General features: G+C 38.9%; 1 long non-coding RNA gene across 1 annotated transcript in view; it reads left to right on the top strand.

The window, feature by feature from the left end:
• Positions 1–1,627: 1,627 nt before the first annotated feature.
• Positions 1,628–17,721, top strand: part of LOC140682384 (uncharacterized) — a 33,140-nt gene continuing 17,046 nt past the window's right edge. Inside the window, exon 1 of the long non-coding RNA XR_012054046.1 lies at positions 1,628–16,854. This is a non-coding gene — a long non-coding RNA (uncharacterized lncRNA). The remainder of the gene's footprint in view (positions 16,855–17,721) is intronic.

Genomic DNA, 17,721 nt, shown 5'->3' with positions numbered 1-17,721 from the left:
TGGGTCACTTTTCAACTTTTCCAAATTCACCTATAGTGGTCAGTTGTTTTTTATGTCCTCAAGGACAATAAAAAACAACTGTCAGTGCAGTAGGCTTCAATCAATCCTCTGATAGAATAATAGATCTGTTTTTTTCTCAGCCATTTGATATCTGGAGGTGCTGAAGATCTTACAGTCTTGTTTGAGTAGCCTGTGCTGTGGCACCTGAGGGTCTCCTTGGGCAGCATGCTCCACATTGGGAGTTCCCTTGACAGGACCAAGCTTACTTTTTGACCCTTCTCCAACTCACAATGATGTCAAAAGTGATGATCTGTGCAGCTTCTTACAGGGTGATTTCCTGCATCATCACTGCATTTATATCTTTATGGCAAATCTGCACAAGCCCATTTGAATTAATTTAGTAGGTAAGATTTTTAGAGATCTGAATGCTTTACTAAAAACTCCCGAGGCTTGTAATATTTTAAGCCTACTTCTCACTTTGTATGTGTTATCTTATTCTGTTGTAATTCACTTGGGTGAGGTCTGCTCACTTAAGAGTTCTATACATTTTGATTTCCACTAGTTCAGATGCAACAGGAGTGAAAGCCTGGTCACCCATATTGAGCATGGATTTCTTTACAAGTCCACAACACTTACTGATCATGAACCTAACATCTCCTACCTGTGTAAGAGTTATCACAGGTAGATACTCCATTTTTTTCACTGAGCTGTGAAATAAGAGGGCACTACCAGGCATACACAAAATCAGACTATGATGGCTCAGTAATAACAAAAGAGACTCACAGCAGACAAGATGTGCCAAGCAGTTAGATCAATGGAAGGTGAGGCACTGGCTAGAGTTCTATGGAGCAAGGTCTTATTCCTGCAGTCAGATCTCACTATCCTCACAACATGCAGGATCTCCCTGCAGAAGAAAACATAGGGGATCTGTCAGAGCTTCAAGGAGGCTTAACAAGGCTTCGGTCTGAAAATGAGAAACCTACGCACTATGATTCCCTCTGTAGTATGTAATTGGTTATGAAATTCCATCTGTTTTGCTTCACTTCGTATTTTCAACTCAGCTGATAAGCTTATAGCAGGGTCACATGCATGTTCTGGAAAAGCAATTAGGTCTAGAGGATTTGATAAGTGGGTAGGTGGAAAATGGGATGATTACGATGGAGAATGGGTATTTTTAGGATTATAGAATCATAGTACGTTTAGGGGCAGAAGGGACCTTAAAGATAATCTAGTTCCAACCCCCCTGCCATGGTCTGGCCTTTTCTGAGACAGACACCTGAAGTTAGGGATTTAAATACAAATACTGCTACTGGGAAAATGAGCAGCAGGTTATGCACTCACCATGCCCTGTTTTAGGTCCCTAATTATTAGGTCCAGTTATTTAGGCAGCATCACTATTACTAGAATGGGTTGTAGATTGAGGGTTTTTTGTTTCCTCACAGCAAACTGTGGTGTGAATTGTCAGTGGCATAAGCTAATACCACCACCTGGAGAGACTGGAGGGATCAAGGCACGCAGGTGGGGAGGAGGGAGGGAGGGAGGGAGGGAGGAAGGGAGGGAGGGAGGGAAGGAAGGAAGGAAGGAAGGAAGGAAGGAAGGAAGGAAGGAAGGAAGGAAGGAAGGAAGGAAGGAAGGAAGGAAGGAAGGAAGGAAGGAAGGAAGGAAGGAAGGAAGGAAGGAAGGAAGGGCCATTTATTTCCCTTGTGCTTCTGTCAAGTTGGGAACTCAGAGCTAATGTGTTGGTGGAATTCATGTGAGGAAGGACACAATGAACTCAGCCTTCCTCTGGTTCATCTGGGGTCTCATGTGAAATGGGATTGACAACACTGTCACAGACGTGCTTGGAAAGGTGTGCCTTTGGCAGTCTGATAGGTTGCTGCAATGCAGGTATCTAAATACCAGAGGCACCAGAGGGTGAACCAAAAAAAATATGGTCACAAGCCTTATGGTCACTCCTGATCTGGGTTACTGGAGGGAAGAGCAGCTTTTTTGATGGCAGAAGCCTGAAAATGAATTATCAAAATCTATACTGGAAATCATGGTGAAACTTTAAATGGTAAACTACTCAATTCAGAAGTAATTCTATGTGGAGAAAGTGGAAATTTTGCCTCAATTTCATCATTAGCAAACCAGAGATTTTGAATTGGAATTATTTTTATTTTATGGCAGTTTTGTGTTGCTATTCTTCTGGGAGTCCAAGGCTTGAAGATGGCTATATTGAGTCTTTGTGGACCACCCTATGTACTGTATCAGTCAGGGACTTGGCAAACATTTCAAATGCAGAAAAAAAAGGTCTCAAATATGCTGTTGCATTGTTTAGTCAAGTGTGTATTTTGCCAGGTTTATTTGGACCCTCACATCTGTTTATTGAGCTCTACTTCAAAGCAATCTATTTCTGCAGGACACAGTTGGCACTGTCTGAGTGTATTGTCTACTGCAGAGGAGAGAGAAGACATCAGAGTGTTAGTTTGTCATTAAGGGAAACACTCAAATAATTTTCTTTAGAAGCAAATACCAATGATGTAACAGAAGCTGGGAATGTCCTCACCACAAAATAAATAACACAGGCATCTACAATACTGATAAGATCAAATAGCCTCACTCTCAAACACACACATTTTCTTGCATCATATAAGAGTTAATATGCACTTGAATATTCTTATATGGCCTCTGTAGTATGCATTGGAAGATTACAGAAGCCTCTGTGTAGCATAAGCAGACAAACAATAGCCTTATCCCTCTTTATTTTCAGGGGCAGTATGAAAAAAAAAAAACAAACTCCTTGTCTGACTCAGTTACAGTTATTTGTCTTTCCAAAAATGTTTTCCATATGGCGATCTCCAGGCTTGAGTGCCATCTGTGAGGACTTCTTGGGTTTCTTTACAGAGAAGTCTCTGGTGAAAGCCCGAGTGCAAGGCTGGGCTAGGCTGACAAGATTTTTTTCAGTGAGAAAAACGAGCTGTTATGTGTGGTGGGTCCTACTTCCCTGTTCATTGTTGAGCTAACAAGTCCTAGTGAAGACCCTTGGTTGCTGCAGCATGTTTGTGCCTTTTCTGCTCTGTCACTCTGTCCATGGTGGAAGGCTTGGAGATGCAGGAATCCCGACACCCGCCCTCCTCACACAAACTGGCCCAGCCTCTAAGTGTGCTCTCAGCATCCCTTCCTCTACCTAAGTAGGTGAATTGGTCTCTTCCAAAGGTTCAGGTGCCATCCCTAAAGCATGACAGCTCTGCATCTCTCCTGCTGCCAAGTGGCCTCTCACAAGGAGACAAGGAGCTCTTATTTCACATTTGTGGCTGCAATAAATAATAATGAATTCAGATGGACAGAACGATCACACTGATGTCAAGTAGAATGAAAGGGACCCCAGAAATTTGCTGGGTTTTTTAATATGTAATTCTGTGGATGCTGGTTTGCACAAATTAAAGCACATTGGGACCAGAAGAGTAATGATTGCACTTAATGAGGGGCAATTGAAAGGTATGAAGTAGTTCTTCCAAACAAGTTCTAATCGAAGCTGGAACCATACAGACACTGAGCTCAACAAGCTTTCCTATGCATAATGCACCTAATTACCATCTGCTTTTTTCATAACATGGATAAAAATGTGATCACATATAAAATTCTCACTGTGTTTCCTAGGATACAAGGTGATCCTCATTTCAAACTAGCTTGAAAATGGCAAATGAGCAAACTTAATTTTAATAAAAACAAGGAAACTCACGCATGTGAAATATAATCTGGGCACTTCTGATTTCATGAAGAAGTGTCTGATTTTCATACAAAACCTACTGAAGAACTTGATAGTATAGCACAAAGAGGCACTTCTCACCTGTGGTTTAGACAGTCCATGTGGAGGATGACAATGCTTCTCCTAATGGACAGTGTGAAAGCAGTGTGAGAAAGTTTCAAACAAAGCAGTAAACCATACTGAAAGCTAATTTTTCAACAATGTGAGTCAAAAGATGAGCATAAATGTCTCTCACTATGCAGCTTTTTCTAATTACCACCATAGCTAGCTAGCTTTTTATGTAGTGGTAAGTACTCTGCTTAGTGAAAACAGAGAAAGCTAAACTTATACTTCTTTTACTTGCACCAGCCTTACTGTAAAGGGCCTGCTTTATTCTTTTATCACAGAATAAAACTGCAAGACACTCTGGTCCTTATTCCATTTCTGAATTGTTCCCTGTGCTGGGTTAAGGAGGTCAACTGGGATTTTATAATTTGAGCTCCAAATCTCTCTAACATATGCTGTCAAGCATAGCACACACTTTCCACTAAAGTATTCCACTTATTTCAGTGATGTCCCTCAGACGAATTGAATGGGATAATGGAGAAATGAAAATGTTGTCACTCATCTTCTCATGTTCACCAGCATAACCATGATAATTTATTACATGAGAGACTTTTAAGAGGAAACACAATTTCTCAGTGTTCATGGCTTGTATGCAGCACTAAAAGTTAACAAGCATCTCAAGACCTGTGTGTTCTCAGTAACACAGATGTGAAGATGTCCAGTGGGATGGATGGGAGTGGCTTCAGACAATACAATCACTTCATTTCATTCCTCTCCATCACCTGAGCCGGACAAACAGCACTAAAAGCAGTTGGCTGACTACTGATAAGCCCTTTTGACTTCAAACGTATCCTAATATGGCATTAATCTCAAATACCGAACAAGACATAGTTGGATTAATCTGCTCTCTTCGGCTCTAAATTAGCAGGAAGCCTAACCAAGCTATTCCCACACTGAAGCTGCAGCTCTGGCCTTGAGGACTTCCAATGCTGCCTTGGGGCAGAGGGGGAGCAATGGGGAAGAAAGAATTAAGTAGTTTCCTTTCTATAACTGGAGGGGATCTCTATTTTGCAGAGATTAAGAAATGCTCCAAAAGCCACATCTCCTGTTCAGAGACCAGTTAATTCTGAGGCATCCTTGTGATGGCTTCCCATTCCTTCAATTCTCTACATTCCCTGAGGTGGAGAGGGAAGGAGGAAATGACAAGAATGCAGTAGGGCTGATGGGATTACATAGTCTGCCAAAGGAGCTTGTGCACAATAAGGGTCAAAGGCTCATCAAGGAAGGTGTCTGTGTGTATCTTTCAGGGAGGTGTTGCAGATAATGCAGGGTCTGGTAGCATTCTAGCTCTCCTCTTCCCACATTCTGCAGCCCTGAGAGGCCTTCTCTTCATCAGTCATTCTGGAAGAGGACTGAAAGTTGGGTTAATTCATGATGGTGAGCATTCACTCTGGCTTCCCAGGACACAGTGGTCCTCTTTGCTCCCCTCTGACCCTCCCCCCATAATACCCTGTGAGGCAGGCACAAGATTCATGTGCACACTTCTGTCCTCTTTACAACCACTCCTTTGCCAAGGACTGTGTATTTGTTTTAGTTAAAGAAGCTTGTGACTGAAAACAGCTGCAGACTGAGTGGAAAAATAGCACCTAAAAATAGCCCCAGCCTGAGAGCACAATGTGCATTGATTTTACTATGAAGAATACAAGAGCAGGGAGATGGTGACTAGGCTGGTATGTTCTAATACGCCTCACCCTGCCATATTTAGAGTGCATGTAGTAAGCCAGGCAGCCAAGTCAGTCCATGTAGGTATTTGACTGTTTTGGAAGGGTTCCCAGCAGAGCCACTCCAACTACAACAAATTAGTGTTGTATTTTTATAAGCTGACAGTGAGGAAATCACCCCACAATATTACCATGTTCTGCAGAGAACAGAGAATATGTAACTGCTGAATAAGGAAGACAAATATCTCGCTGATTGTTACCACTCAAAGCATTGTCCTAGAATAAATGATCAGGTAGATATTATAATTTACTCCCATCTGCTGGAGGCTGGGGTGTGACCTGAAGTACAGTCTAGTTCTAGATGCAGTCATGGACCCAAATGCATTAATTTCTCTCGCAGTTTGGCCAACTTCAGCAAGCCAAGCCCATGCACCAGTTCAGTAGAAATATCTGTTCAGTTTCATTACCACAGACAGCATGGGTGCTGATAGAAAGCACAACTCCACCAGAGACATCTTTGTTTGTGTTATGACCATTATGAATATGTTTTTTAAAAGGCTAACCCAAGTAATGAAACAAACCCTTGTTTTTAAGATGGAAATTATGTTGGCTCCTGCACTTGTGCTTGGTAGGGGCTATAGTTCTGCATTTGACCCTCTTTTCTCCTTACCCTTTGGAATGTTACTGGCTTATTAACTGAACAGTGCAAACCCATGGTGAGAGGTTGAAGAGTGCCCTATCAGCTTTCAAATTGTTTCTGTGTCAACTACAGGTCTAATAGCACCCTAACTACTAATAGATGGGTCTGCTCTCTAGAGAGTGTGTCAAGAGGACACCAGGCTCAAAGGATGGGTCTGAGTGAAAAAGTTCAACTCTGAAAACCTTAGTGTCATTAGACATCTTTAAAATTGTGTACTTGTTACATATTTGTCTGCATACTATGGCCAGATTCTCATACCCTTTTAAACAACTAACTAAACTGCAGTTCACAGGACTTAAATTTAAAAAAAAATATTTAGAAGACAAAACTCATTTGGTCTTCATGCAAACAGAGATAAGCTGAGCACTTCACCTGTGATTGGCAGACTCCCTCACCAAAGGGATATTCAGGGTGGTGCTTTTGGACAAGCACCCCAAACTCCTCTCTGCAATTGGCAGAATGGAGACCTGGCTGAGGTCATGAACATCCAAGCTTCTTTCTGACTTGCTCACAAGTAGACTGGAGCAATTTTTCATTTTTCTAAGTAAAGAATTCTTGCACATGACATGGCCCAGGGATCTGAGACAAAGCAACCTGACCTGGTTGACTAATTATAGAGTGAAAGAAATTAATTTCTGTTTAGGATATCTGTAATTAATCCATATAGTAATAAATGAATTAGCTGGTGTCGGAGAGGTATAAATAATTAATAATGGAGAAATAGGTGCAATCTGGTCATAGATTTCCCAGAAGGAGAAGGAAGATAAAGTGCTTGATTTAAATTATTTGCTCAGCTTTACCATTTTGATAAAACATTTTTTTACTAAGAGCAAAACCAAGTGAAACAGAAATGTCTGCATGGTTAATGAGTCAGACATAAATGATACAGTACTTATTGGAATAGTTGATTATGAAAGATACACCAAAAATGGCAAAATATGTGCACACAGCAGATAAAATGAAATCATGTGACAACATTTGTGCTGTAGGAGAGACAGCTTTAAGCAAAATTGCTAAAAGTAAGTTAAAACTCATACAATACTACAGATAATTCAAGACCTAAGGCTAAAACAAAACAAATCTAAGAGTATTATATGTAGCCAGAAAGTTTTTCTGTATATAATTTGCATGTATGCACATCCCCACAGTTTCCTACAAGGCTTGTAGACTACTTGAATTTATAAACTATCACTACAAACCGTTTTCTGTGAAAATGTCATGAAGCCATTGGGTTCCTGTGGGCCTTGATAATGAAAGAAAGTGGTGGTTTGGGTTTTTATAAGTCCCTCTGAAAAGGTTAATGAATCTTAGAAACTTGGAACTCACTGAAACCCAAAGGCATCTTAGTTTCACAGAATGCTAAACTTTTAAGTACATCAGATGAACATCCCCAGGAATTTAGCTTCAAAAGCTAAGTACCAGGGAAAAAGGTGTCTCCAAGAATAGAGACTCATGAAGCAAAGGAGAAATGGTTGTCTGAGCAAGGAAGTGGGAAGACACAAAGATAAAGGGACAACTGTCAATAACATAAGTGGCAGATTAGAAAAACTTCATCATAACTGAATTCAGTGCCTAAGGAAATAAACAGAAACTTCAAATTATGAATGTCCTGATTTTAGGCCAATAATGATTTGTTTAATACGAGAATAAATATCTTTCCATGTATTTACCTGCAATACAGTATGAAGTGTTACTTCCACAATGCACGAGACAGCACACTAACCTGAATATTGGGTATCAAAGTTAATCAAATGCATATATAGCATAAAATTCCCATGCTCTGAGCTGTATTTAGAACACAACAGTTTGCACCTTGGGAAGGTTATCTTGTCTATGGGAAGTAGAATATTGTTTCAAGTCCATGGTTTCCTATCTCATTTGTCCCACACTGTAGAACAAACCATGGGCTGGGCTAGTGTGTAGAGGGTACACCCTTACCACAAATACTGGACAGTCTTTAAAAATGCAAAATGACTTGGGTGATGGCACTGGAATTCCAAAAGCTGCTTGATAGCAGATACAAAGTCAGTTTCCTCCAATTCTTTTCCACAAACTGGGGACTCCAGAAGAGACAACCTGTGGGCAGAGTTCCTCACCAAAACATCGTGAAAACCAATATGTTCTCTCGATACCTGAAGGCTCTCCTGATCATGAATGCCTGGTCATGCCCTGAGTTCAGACAGTGGACTGTGGCAGAGCTGTGAGAAACCAGCCCTTGGCTAAGGTTGCTGTCACTGTGCTCCATCTGGTGTGCAGGTGGAAAAAACACCAATTTCAACACCTGATGAAGAATCCTGTGAACTGAACACTGCTTCGTCAGCCTGGTTTGATTAAGTAGGAGACAGTGAATTTCTGATTAAGTACTACGTTAATACTTATTGCTCTGATTTACCAAGGCTCAAATTTTCTCAGGAAAATTTCAGATTAAAAAAAAGAAAAAGCTGAAAAAATTAATTTTTTTATTAATTTAGATTTAGCTTAATATCAAACAGAGGTTTGTCTTCTCAGATAACTGAATGAAATATTGGAGTCTAATACATGCCTCCAAAAATTTTCATGAAGGTAAAAAGTAATAAATGTTTTTCCCCCATAGTTTGTCTACATGGTGCTTTTAGGTAAACACTGACATACACCTTGTATTGGATATAACTAAATAAATTGTATATATATTTATATCTATTAGTTATGTTCTTGTTCATTCTTCCTGAGTTCAATTTCCATTGACCTTTCATTGAACTCATTCCTATATAATTTTTTCAGAATGGATACCTATTTTCTTAAAAAAAAAAAAAATTGTGACCCCCTTGTTCCTTTATACCAAAATATATCTGTAGATTACCTTTGTACTTTTTTTTTGAATTTGCACTTTCTGTAATCTCTTGTCTGGCAACTTTCAGTACTGTTTCCTGAAAGTTTCAAGACTTTTATTTTGTGTCAAATTTTGTGCCAATATTTTAAGGATTTTTTAATCAGTTTCTTCAGGTTTCAGTAATCAGTCTATTACTATAGTACATCGTCTTCCCTGGGAATGACAAATTTAATCTTAGTTGTGTCCCAAAAAATAACTCTTCCTTCCTTGTAACCCTGTAGTAGCCCTGGACTGTCTTTTTCCAGGCAAAGAATGCTGCTGTCTTACTGAGCCCATTCAGGGTATTTCCTTTAGGTGCAACACAGGTCACTGAATTCTCTGTTGTCTCAAAACAGAACCAGTGAAATGTTGGTAGATTTTGAGAGCAGAAAGTTCTTTGGTTCAAAGGGTTTCCTTTTATTTCAGCTCTGCTAATGTAAAATCTTCGCAGCATATCTGCTCTTTTCTTTCACTTTTTCTCAATTTGCCTGCTGTCAGTTTGATTCTATTTGGTATATCTAAATCTTCTTAGCTGGTCAACATCCACTTCGTTATTGCTGAGCAACATTATACTGATAATACATCTTTGCTCTTCTTATCTGCAAAAAAATTAGGAAATTAAATGTTATTTTTATAAATATCAAGACTCTCAGGTGATCTGTCTGATATTTTTTTGTCTTAATTTGCAGAGTTAAATACAAGGGGCTTGTTAGGGAGTAAAAAGTAAAGCACACCTAAAAATGAAATGAAGGGGCTTCTGTAGCTATAACAAGCAGGTGAGGTTTTTAGAGCTGGCTTAAACTAATCCAAAGCCTTGAAAAAGAGTCTTCCCATGATTTTTTTGATCCTGGCCATGTGTTCTTGCCCTTTCCTTTGGGTTACTGCAGCTGATCACAAAGGTGGATGGTGAGTTATATTGCTTTCCACTAAGAGGAGCTAGCACAACTAGCAGGGACTACTCATTCAAGTTTAGGCAGACTAGGTAAGGCTAAGTGGGTATCTGTCCCAGTTAGTTGTATTGTGCTTTTCTGAACTTGTTTTCATAACAGACATATGCAAAAAGTCTCAGCATTTCCTGGATGGGAAAGGATTAATATTTGTAAAGTCATCTATATTTCAGATTTGTTTGGAATTAAATGTACTGTAACAATAAAGTTATTGTTGGTCTTCCACTGAGCAATCCCATTTTGCTTCACAGCCTAATAGCCACCAGAAAAGACATCTGAAAACTTATTGTATTATTATTTATGATACATAAAAAACAAATAGAGAAGAAATGTCACAAAATAATTTAAACATACTCAGCTTTAGCACAGAAAGAAGATCAAACTAATTAAATCCGTATTATCACTTTCTGTACAAACCACACACTGTTTCAATGTGTTGTAAATTCAACTCCCATTAAATGAAGACCTGATTTTGCATACATATATATGGTATGAGAGGGGGCTGGAGAGAGAGGAGATGCAAAGAATCCTTCCTTTTCCTGGGATTTGCTGGAAGCCCCTTTTGGCTCCAGGAAGCATTGGGGCCTTTGCTTGTATGCCTTTGTGCAGTGTCCGAGTACAAAAATGCAAGAGTAGTACCACTGCTGTCCCTGTTGTTTCCTTAAAGGGGTCTGGTGAGATGGAGTAGGTGAGAGTTAATTACTGATTTGGCACAAAGCATTCTTCTATGTTCTGCTCTGAATCTCCAAGAGACATATTGGCTCAGCTGATCAGATTCCTTTAATAACACAGCTTCCAGGTCTGCTCGTGCTGATCCTTCTCTGCTTCATAGCCAATGATGGTCATGGCTTGAGGCCACAGTCTAACACTGTGACTCCAGAAAGAATGTTGTTTTTAATGTCAATCCAATGTTATTTTAAAAGAGAGACAAAGAACTAATGCATTTCCTGGGGTTCCCAACTTTCCTGGATACTGTTCAAGCTGTTTCAGAGCTCAAGTGCTTCCTAAAAGCTGTCAGTAAGGTTGTGGCAACACTGCAGTGTCTCAGATGCAGCAGCTATGGAGTTATTTGACAGAAATGTGCTGAAAAATGCCAGCTTGCTAAACTTAAAACATTGCCTTCTGAAGACTTCCATTAATATTTGCCATGGTGACAGCCAGGTATCATGACCATTTTCTCAAGTGTTTGCCCAACTGCTGGGGTTACTGAAAGCTGCTGTGCCCGCAGGAATGGAGCAGATCTGCCAGACTAATTTTACTTACATTCAGTTGGGTAACTGGGCAACTCGAGTTGGAAAGAGCACAACAGATCCAGAGATGACTGAAAAAGAGCTAAGGGAATACTTTAAAACACTGGTAATTTTTCCAAAAGCATCCCGAGATGTCATCCAAAGATAATTTGGAAACCAGTTAACACTGATATTATGTATTTGTTATAAGCAGCTTATTAATTTATAGACATATTTCCTTTTCCCAAACTATGCAATAATACTGGCAGTGCAGAAAAACACTCATTCATATGAGCTGTATGCTTAATGCATTTCTGCAGTCCTGGGCAGACAACTCTTCAAGGCTAAAAATTCAGTTCTTCATTATTAAAAATTACCAGTCCTTGCTATAGGAGTTGATGACTCAGTGAGAATTGTAATTATAATCAAAGCATAATAGGCATTTTGAGCCCCTTATAATTGCTGCCAAGAAACTATTTATTCAACTAAAGAATTAAATCTTTGTTTGTAAGCTCTTTCTTGTTCACAATAGAAATAAAAGTGTGTGACTTGGCTCATGAGCAGATACCAGTCTGGCTATTTTACTCAAAGTGAAAAATAGGCCTTCATGCAGAAAGACTTGGGATACTTAAAACAATTGTTTATACATATTTGCCTCTATAAAATTCAGTGATGCTTCTGATTGCTCTTCTCCTTCACTGCATGTTGAAGACTCTGTGATATGCTCTATGTTCAGTATTGCATGCATCTCTGATACAACTCCCAAAAAACAACTCCCAAAGCTAGAAAATTATTTAAGAAAAATTAAATGCTGGATGCCAAGAAAGGAATAAATGGAACAGATGAACTTGGTAGTTTTTCTTGGTCCCTTACTTACTTGTTGTAATAACAATAAGGCTCCCTGAAAGTCCTCGATGATCTTTAAGAGAGAGAGTGAAAGTGACACACCAAATTCTTCTACTTCTTACAAACCAATACCATAAGAAAAAAGACATTTCAGGCAGCCACAATCAATTTACATCAGCAGAAGAAATATTCTGATTTGCTACAGAGTCAACTGATGTCCTTACTTTCTGTCTTCTCTAAACATGTGAGAAGATTCAGCATGCAAAGTCATGTAGTTTTAAGAAAGCTGGGTGGCTTCATGTAGAGTCTATTGGCTGGAAAAGGGAAATTCTTCAAAAGAACATCACAAAGTAAGTTCTCTTCAACCTGAATAAGTATTATGAAGTTAGGTGTGCTGTCAGTTGGTGTAATGGAACCCATAGCTCCATGACAGAAGATAACATGCATGACGACCACACCAAGCTAAGGCCGTGGAACACCTCAGCAGCTGACCCTTTTCACAATGTCTGCTGTATTTATCCAATTAGGTGAGAGATCTTGGTTTAATTCAAGTGGTGTTTAGAGTGATTCAGCCTTAAAAATTGTTATTCTTATTGAGGTAGGAGGCCATGGTTCACAGGATTCCATATATGATCACATCTTTCTCTGATAATTGTATTTGATTGGGGAAAGGAATGCAAAGAATGCATGTCACAGTATAGGCACGAACATAACTCAGTTTGACTCTACGCAGTTATGCCTAACAGGGAAAACTTATGTTAGGGATCCAAAGTTACAGAGCTTTGGCCAGCTGCTAGAAGAAAACAGTAATTTGCCTAGGCACTTGTCCTAAATCAAGTACCTTTGCTTGTGTCTTGTATCATATGTGCTTTGTACGGACTTATTTTAAGGTAACTTATTTTAAAATAACTGTGCCAACCAAGTGCTTCCATGAGTGAATGAGCATGTACATTGTATATCCAAGTAAGAAAAAATGGTGCAAAAAAATGCTGATTTAAAGTTATTTCTTATCCCAATAAAATGAGGGATGATACAAGGTCACTTTTTATTTCAAGTTGTCCTGCTGTTTGGGTCAGGTTCTGGATCAAATCAGTAAGAATTCTCCCTTTAGCTTCAAGAAGATCAAGATTGAAGCAGCCACAGTAGTCTTAATAAATGTAAATCATATTAGAAATGCCTTCTTTTATAGCAAGTGCCAAGCTGTGCAAAGCTCCAGGCTACATTACCTTACAACACTGACTGAAATGGCAGAAGAATTTACCATCCCCACTAATGAATTTTTTTAATTACTCTTTGCAAACAGGGTGATACCAAGCCTCTAGTGAGAAGCAATTTAATCCTTGAATTGAAATACACTAGTGAGGGTTAAATCATACTTTTAAAAGTGTTTTCTTGTCAGCAGTGTTACTTCTTAAATCAGTCCAGAAAATGCCAGATCCTTTTTTCTCTTATTTTTATCAATCATTGAGTTTTGGGAAGAGAGCTGCTAACAGTTGTGGAGGACTTCTGCTTACCCATTACAGACAACAGCATAGACATTAGAAATTAAAGTTTCCCACACCATCAACTCTGCTTGTCATCCTATTAGCTAGGGATGCAGGACCATTCCAGAGGTCTTTTAACACCGCCTTCCCTTGGGATGTTACTGAGAAATTAAGTTTCCAAGCTCTGTTACAAGCTTTAATCTTCCTTCTGACCTCAAGAGATATATCTGTACAAGTGGGTGCTGGCATTGTAAGCACAGTGAAGGGGCTCAAGTATGGTTAAACTCTGGGAGCAATGGACTGAGTGGCTCCTTCAGTCTTATGCCTGCCTTGTGAGACACTGTGGAGGCAAAATTATCACCAGTGATGAGAAACTGGTGATGAACTGGCTTTCCAGACAGATGGTGCACATTCTTTAAGAAGTGGCTAGCTGCTGGAAAATCATTGTTGCAAAAATTTAGTGGCAGAAAAAATGATGAGAACTGAGCCAGAGGAACATGGCCTTCTACCATACTTCCAACAGATATCTCCTGGGAAATTCAGGTAGGCCTAATTCCCTTACAAAGAATGGGTGGTCAGGTGGGAGACAGATGTTTTGCTAGGGAGACACAATAAAGAGAGAGTTATAGACAAATGTGGAAGTTAATATGTTTTCATTGTTAACAGAAAAGGCAAGTTAAACAATGCAGGATCATCAAGAATGAACCTCATTTTTTCCCCCCAAATGTGAAATTAATTAATATTGTAATTTTTAAGGTTTTAAACTTTTTCTCTGAATTGTCTGGTAATAGAAGTATATATGAATGTAAAGTACCTAAATTATTTACAGTCTCGTTAGAGCAAGAACGTATCTATTTTCATTTACCTTCTCCTATGAAAATATTTTGAGGCAACCAAGAAGTCTTTGAAGTCTCTAATCTGTTTTCTAAAGAAAATAACATTAATTCAGCTGACTGAATTAAGACAGCACTCATGCATGCAAAAGCAGGAAATGCTCCAGCATGTTACAAAAATATACTGAACACATGACTAAAAGAAACAACCGCTACTTAGGTAATTAGTTCAGCCATGACAGGTTTTCAATTGTTTTTTCCACACTTCTGCTACAAACAGCAGAGTATTTATCTTGTCCAGAGCTGAACAAAAATCACATATAGCTCATCATTTAAATCACAGCGCCCACTAGAACCATAATAAGAGTAAAAGAAGCAGAACAATTCCATGGGAAAATATTTTATCCTCTTTTAGTTTCATAAAAAATATATATCTGAAATAGACTGCATGTCTGCAAAAAGAATGGACATGGTACAGACATGGGTTCAAAAATTTTATGTTTTGGGATGTTTGGGGTGTTTTATTTGCATTCAGTTGTCAGTTGTTCTCCAGTGGCTTCAGATGTTCCTCATGATCTAAGGATTGCCAGACAGAGAGAGAAGGGAAGTTCAGAACAGGATCTACTCTGAAAGTCTGGGTTGGCCTTACAGGGCCAGAAGACTTACACCCACCATTTTGAGTAATCTGACATGCAAAGGCAGTGACGCAGGTTGCTGCAAGTAGGGCCAGGTTCTGCTCAGCTGTAGAGCAGGTTTCCATGATGTCATGATGACATTAAGTGGAAGATGAAAGGCCTGCCCAATCATCCTTTAATGTTATTTGTAGCACATTTCTTCATAACTTGTCCGAGACTGTGTAAGTGCAGTCAAGCAGACAAGATTATGGACTTTGATTTCACAAGGGCAGACTCAGTTACTTTTGAAGCCTGCCTTCATTCTGCTCTGAGGGTAAAAGGTCTGTGCTCCCTCCTTTTCCCTCTGCTCATCCCCGAATCCTTACAGCCCTGGAAGGATCCACTGGCCCTTCCACATAAGCCCAGGGAGAGCTCAGCAGAGATGGATGGTTATGAAGACCCAGGGGGCTCCTAGAGCTAGACAGGCATTTACATAACTCCCATCTTTCCCAAACAAATGTCTGAGCTCCACAGAATGTTCAGTACGTATCTTGTTTTGACCAATGTCCCTGTATCATCATTATGCTGTTTATTTCTGTTCATTCTGAATGTGAATGTGAAGTGTTCATAAATAAAGGCACATACAGATGTATTTTGAGATAATTGTCCTTTACTAAATGAAAATTGCATTTAAAATTCTTATGAATACTTAATATGTAGAGCATTAAAAAGTATCTGCAGGCTCCAGGATTTTTTTGGGGTAATTGTTTTGTATGTTACAACATGTTTTTACAAATGGACTATGTTTTATCATGCTAGTCCTTTATCGTGCTCCTGTCCTTTCCAGAAATTCTAAGTTTTAAATGAAAATATGCGACCTGTATATGATAAACTTTCATTACTTTTGTAACTTGTGCAGAAAAGTAAGTTAGCCACTAAACATGACAAGTTTATTTGTTCATTTATTTATTTTTAAATTCTAATTAGAGAAAGGAAAAGGGTGTCAAGATTCTTTAGTGATTCACATTTTAACAACCAGGTTATAATTTATTAATTCCCAACTTATAAAATTTTCACAACCTCTTTCCACAGGAGTCCAAGAGCAACTCAAATTTATTTATTGTTTCTACATAGGGTGTCATTAAATATTTGTTATCTCCTAAAGTTTGTTGGGAAACGGGATTATTTTCCACATCAAATCACATCAATGCTAATGGGAAAAGCATTAGATGTTGACCCAGCAAATTAAACTGTAAAATATGAGGCTCGTTGTTATTATTACATACAGACACATTTTCTGTGCTCCTTATTAAAGCCATCTTAATAAAACTCATTGTATTTTAGTCATGTTTTAAAATAATTATGCCAGAATACAAAACACATGAATATACAAAGAGAACAAGTTCCACTTGAATATGTTCAATTTAACTCTTTAAAATAATTTTCCAATTGGTCTCCTTTGACATTTAAATTGATCACCTACCAAGAATAAGAAAAACACACAAGTTGTTTGTGCTTTTCTTAAAGCTTCCAAAGATACTTCTTCAATTTTATTTTGTAACAAAACCAAAAATTAATTCTGCATCTGTGAAGCTCATCTAATGTATATTTCCATAAATTCTCATTTCTAACCCTTTAAATTTTATTGCAATTTTTTTTTTGTAAGCTTGAAAGTGTCCTATCATTGGGTTGAGTGTTCTCTCCCTCTGGTGGCTACTCTTTCCTGGAGAATTGCTGTGAAAACTCTTCTTCTCCTCTGATTCCCTTATGGATCTGCACTCCACAGTTTGACACAATGGACACTGCCCTAATTCATAGGACTCTTACTGGGACAAGGTAATTTTTAATATTTTAAAACCAGAAATAGGATTCCTTTATCATCATTGGAGATGGAATCAACATAGAAACCAGGATTTAGTGGATGTTTCATTTGGCCAAGCAGAGATATTTTCCTCAGGATGAGAGAGATAATCAACAGAACCTGGATTCTGTTGATTAGCTCTGAGCTGGATTTAAAGAGAGTCTAAGGTTTGGCTCAGACTGTTTGCATTTGCTGGTGTCACAGGTCACCAATGAAATCAGATCATACATCCTATGTTGTGTTTGGTGAGGAGTGAGGGCTTTATCTCCTCTGCCGTTCTGATTTAACACAAAAGGAAATTTTTGAACATCAAAATTTTTTGCACCAAGTAAGATTCTTAGTAATTTTATGTTGGGAATCACAGAGCCAAGACTGCAGCAGACTCAGCTGGTTGCTCATCCTACTCCCATTGGAAACATGGAGCTTTGCCCACATACCAATTCCTTATCAAAGGATATAAATGATTGACTCTTTATGTTAACTCATGTTTAAAGGACTCAAACAAAGAGATTTTTTTCTGGTGCTTTATGGCGCACATCTGTGTGGGAGGAAATGGACCATCACCACAGCTCCCAACACACAGCACACACTGGAGCTTGCAAGCTCACCAGTCACAATGCTTCTAGTCTTTTTTTGCTGGAATAACTGCACACACTCAGCCGGCAGCTCTACATTGATTGCTCTGGCTATGACATGGGCCAGCACTGCTCTTCTCTGCTCTCCCTGCTGAGATGTCTCTTGCTCATTCACTCACAATTCTACAGATGCAAGTTTCTCACTTCCAAATCAGGGTGTGAATCATTTTCACTCTAACGCTGCTGGACTTTTATTGGCTGCAATAA

The sequence above is a fragment of the Taeniopygia guttata genome, chromosome 2 (assembly GCF_048771995.1).
Source record: "Taeniopygia guttata chromosome 2, bTaeGut7.mat, whole genome shotgun sequence".
Lineage (NCBI taxonomy): Eukaryota > Metazoa > Chordata > Aves > Passeriformes > Estrildidae > Taeniopygia > Taeniopygia guttata.
Note: the sequence above shows the minus strand (reverse complement) of the source record. Positions and strands in the feature narration are given on the sequence as shown.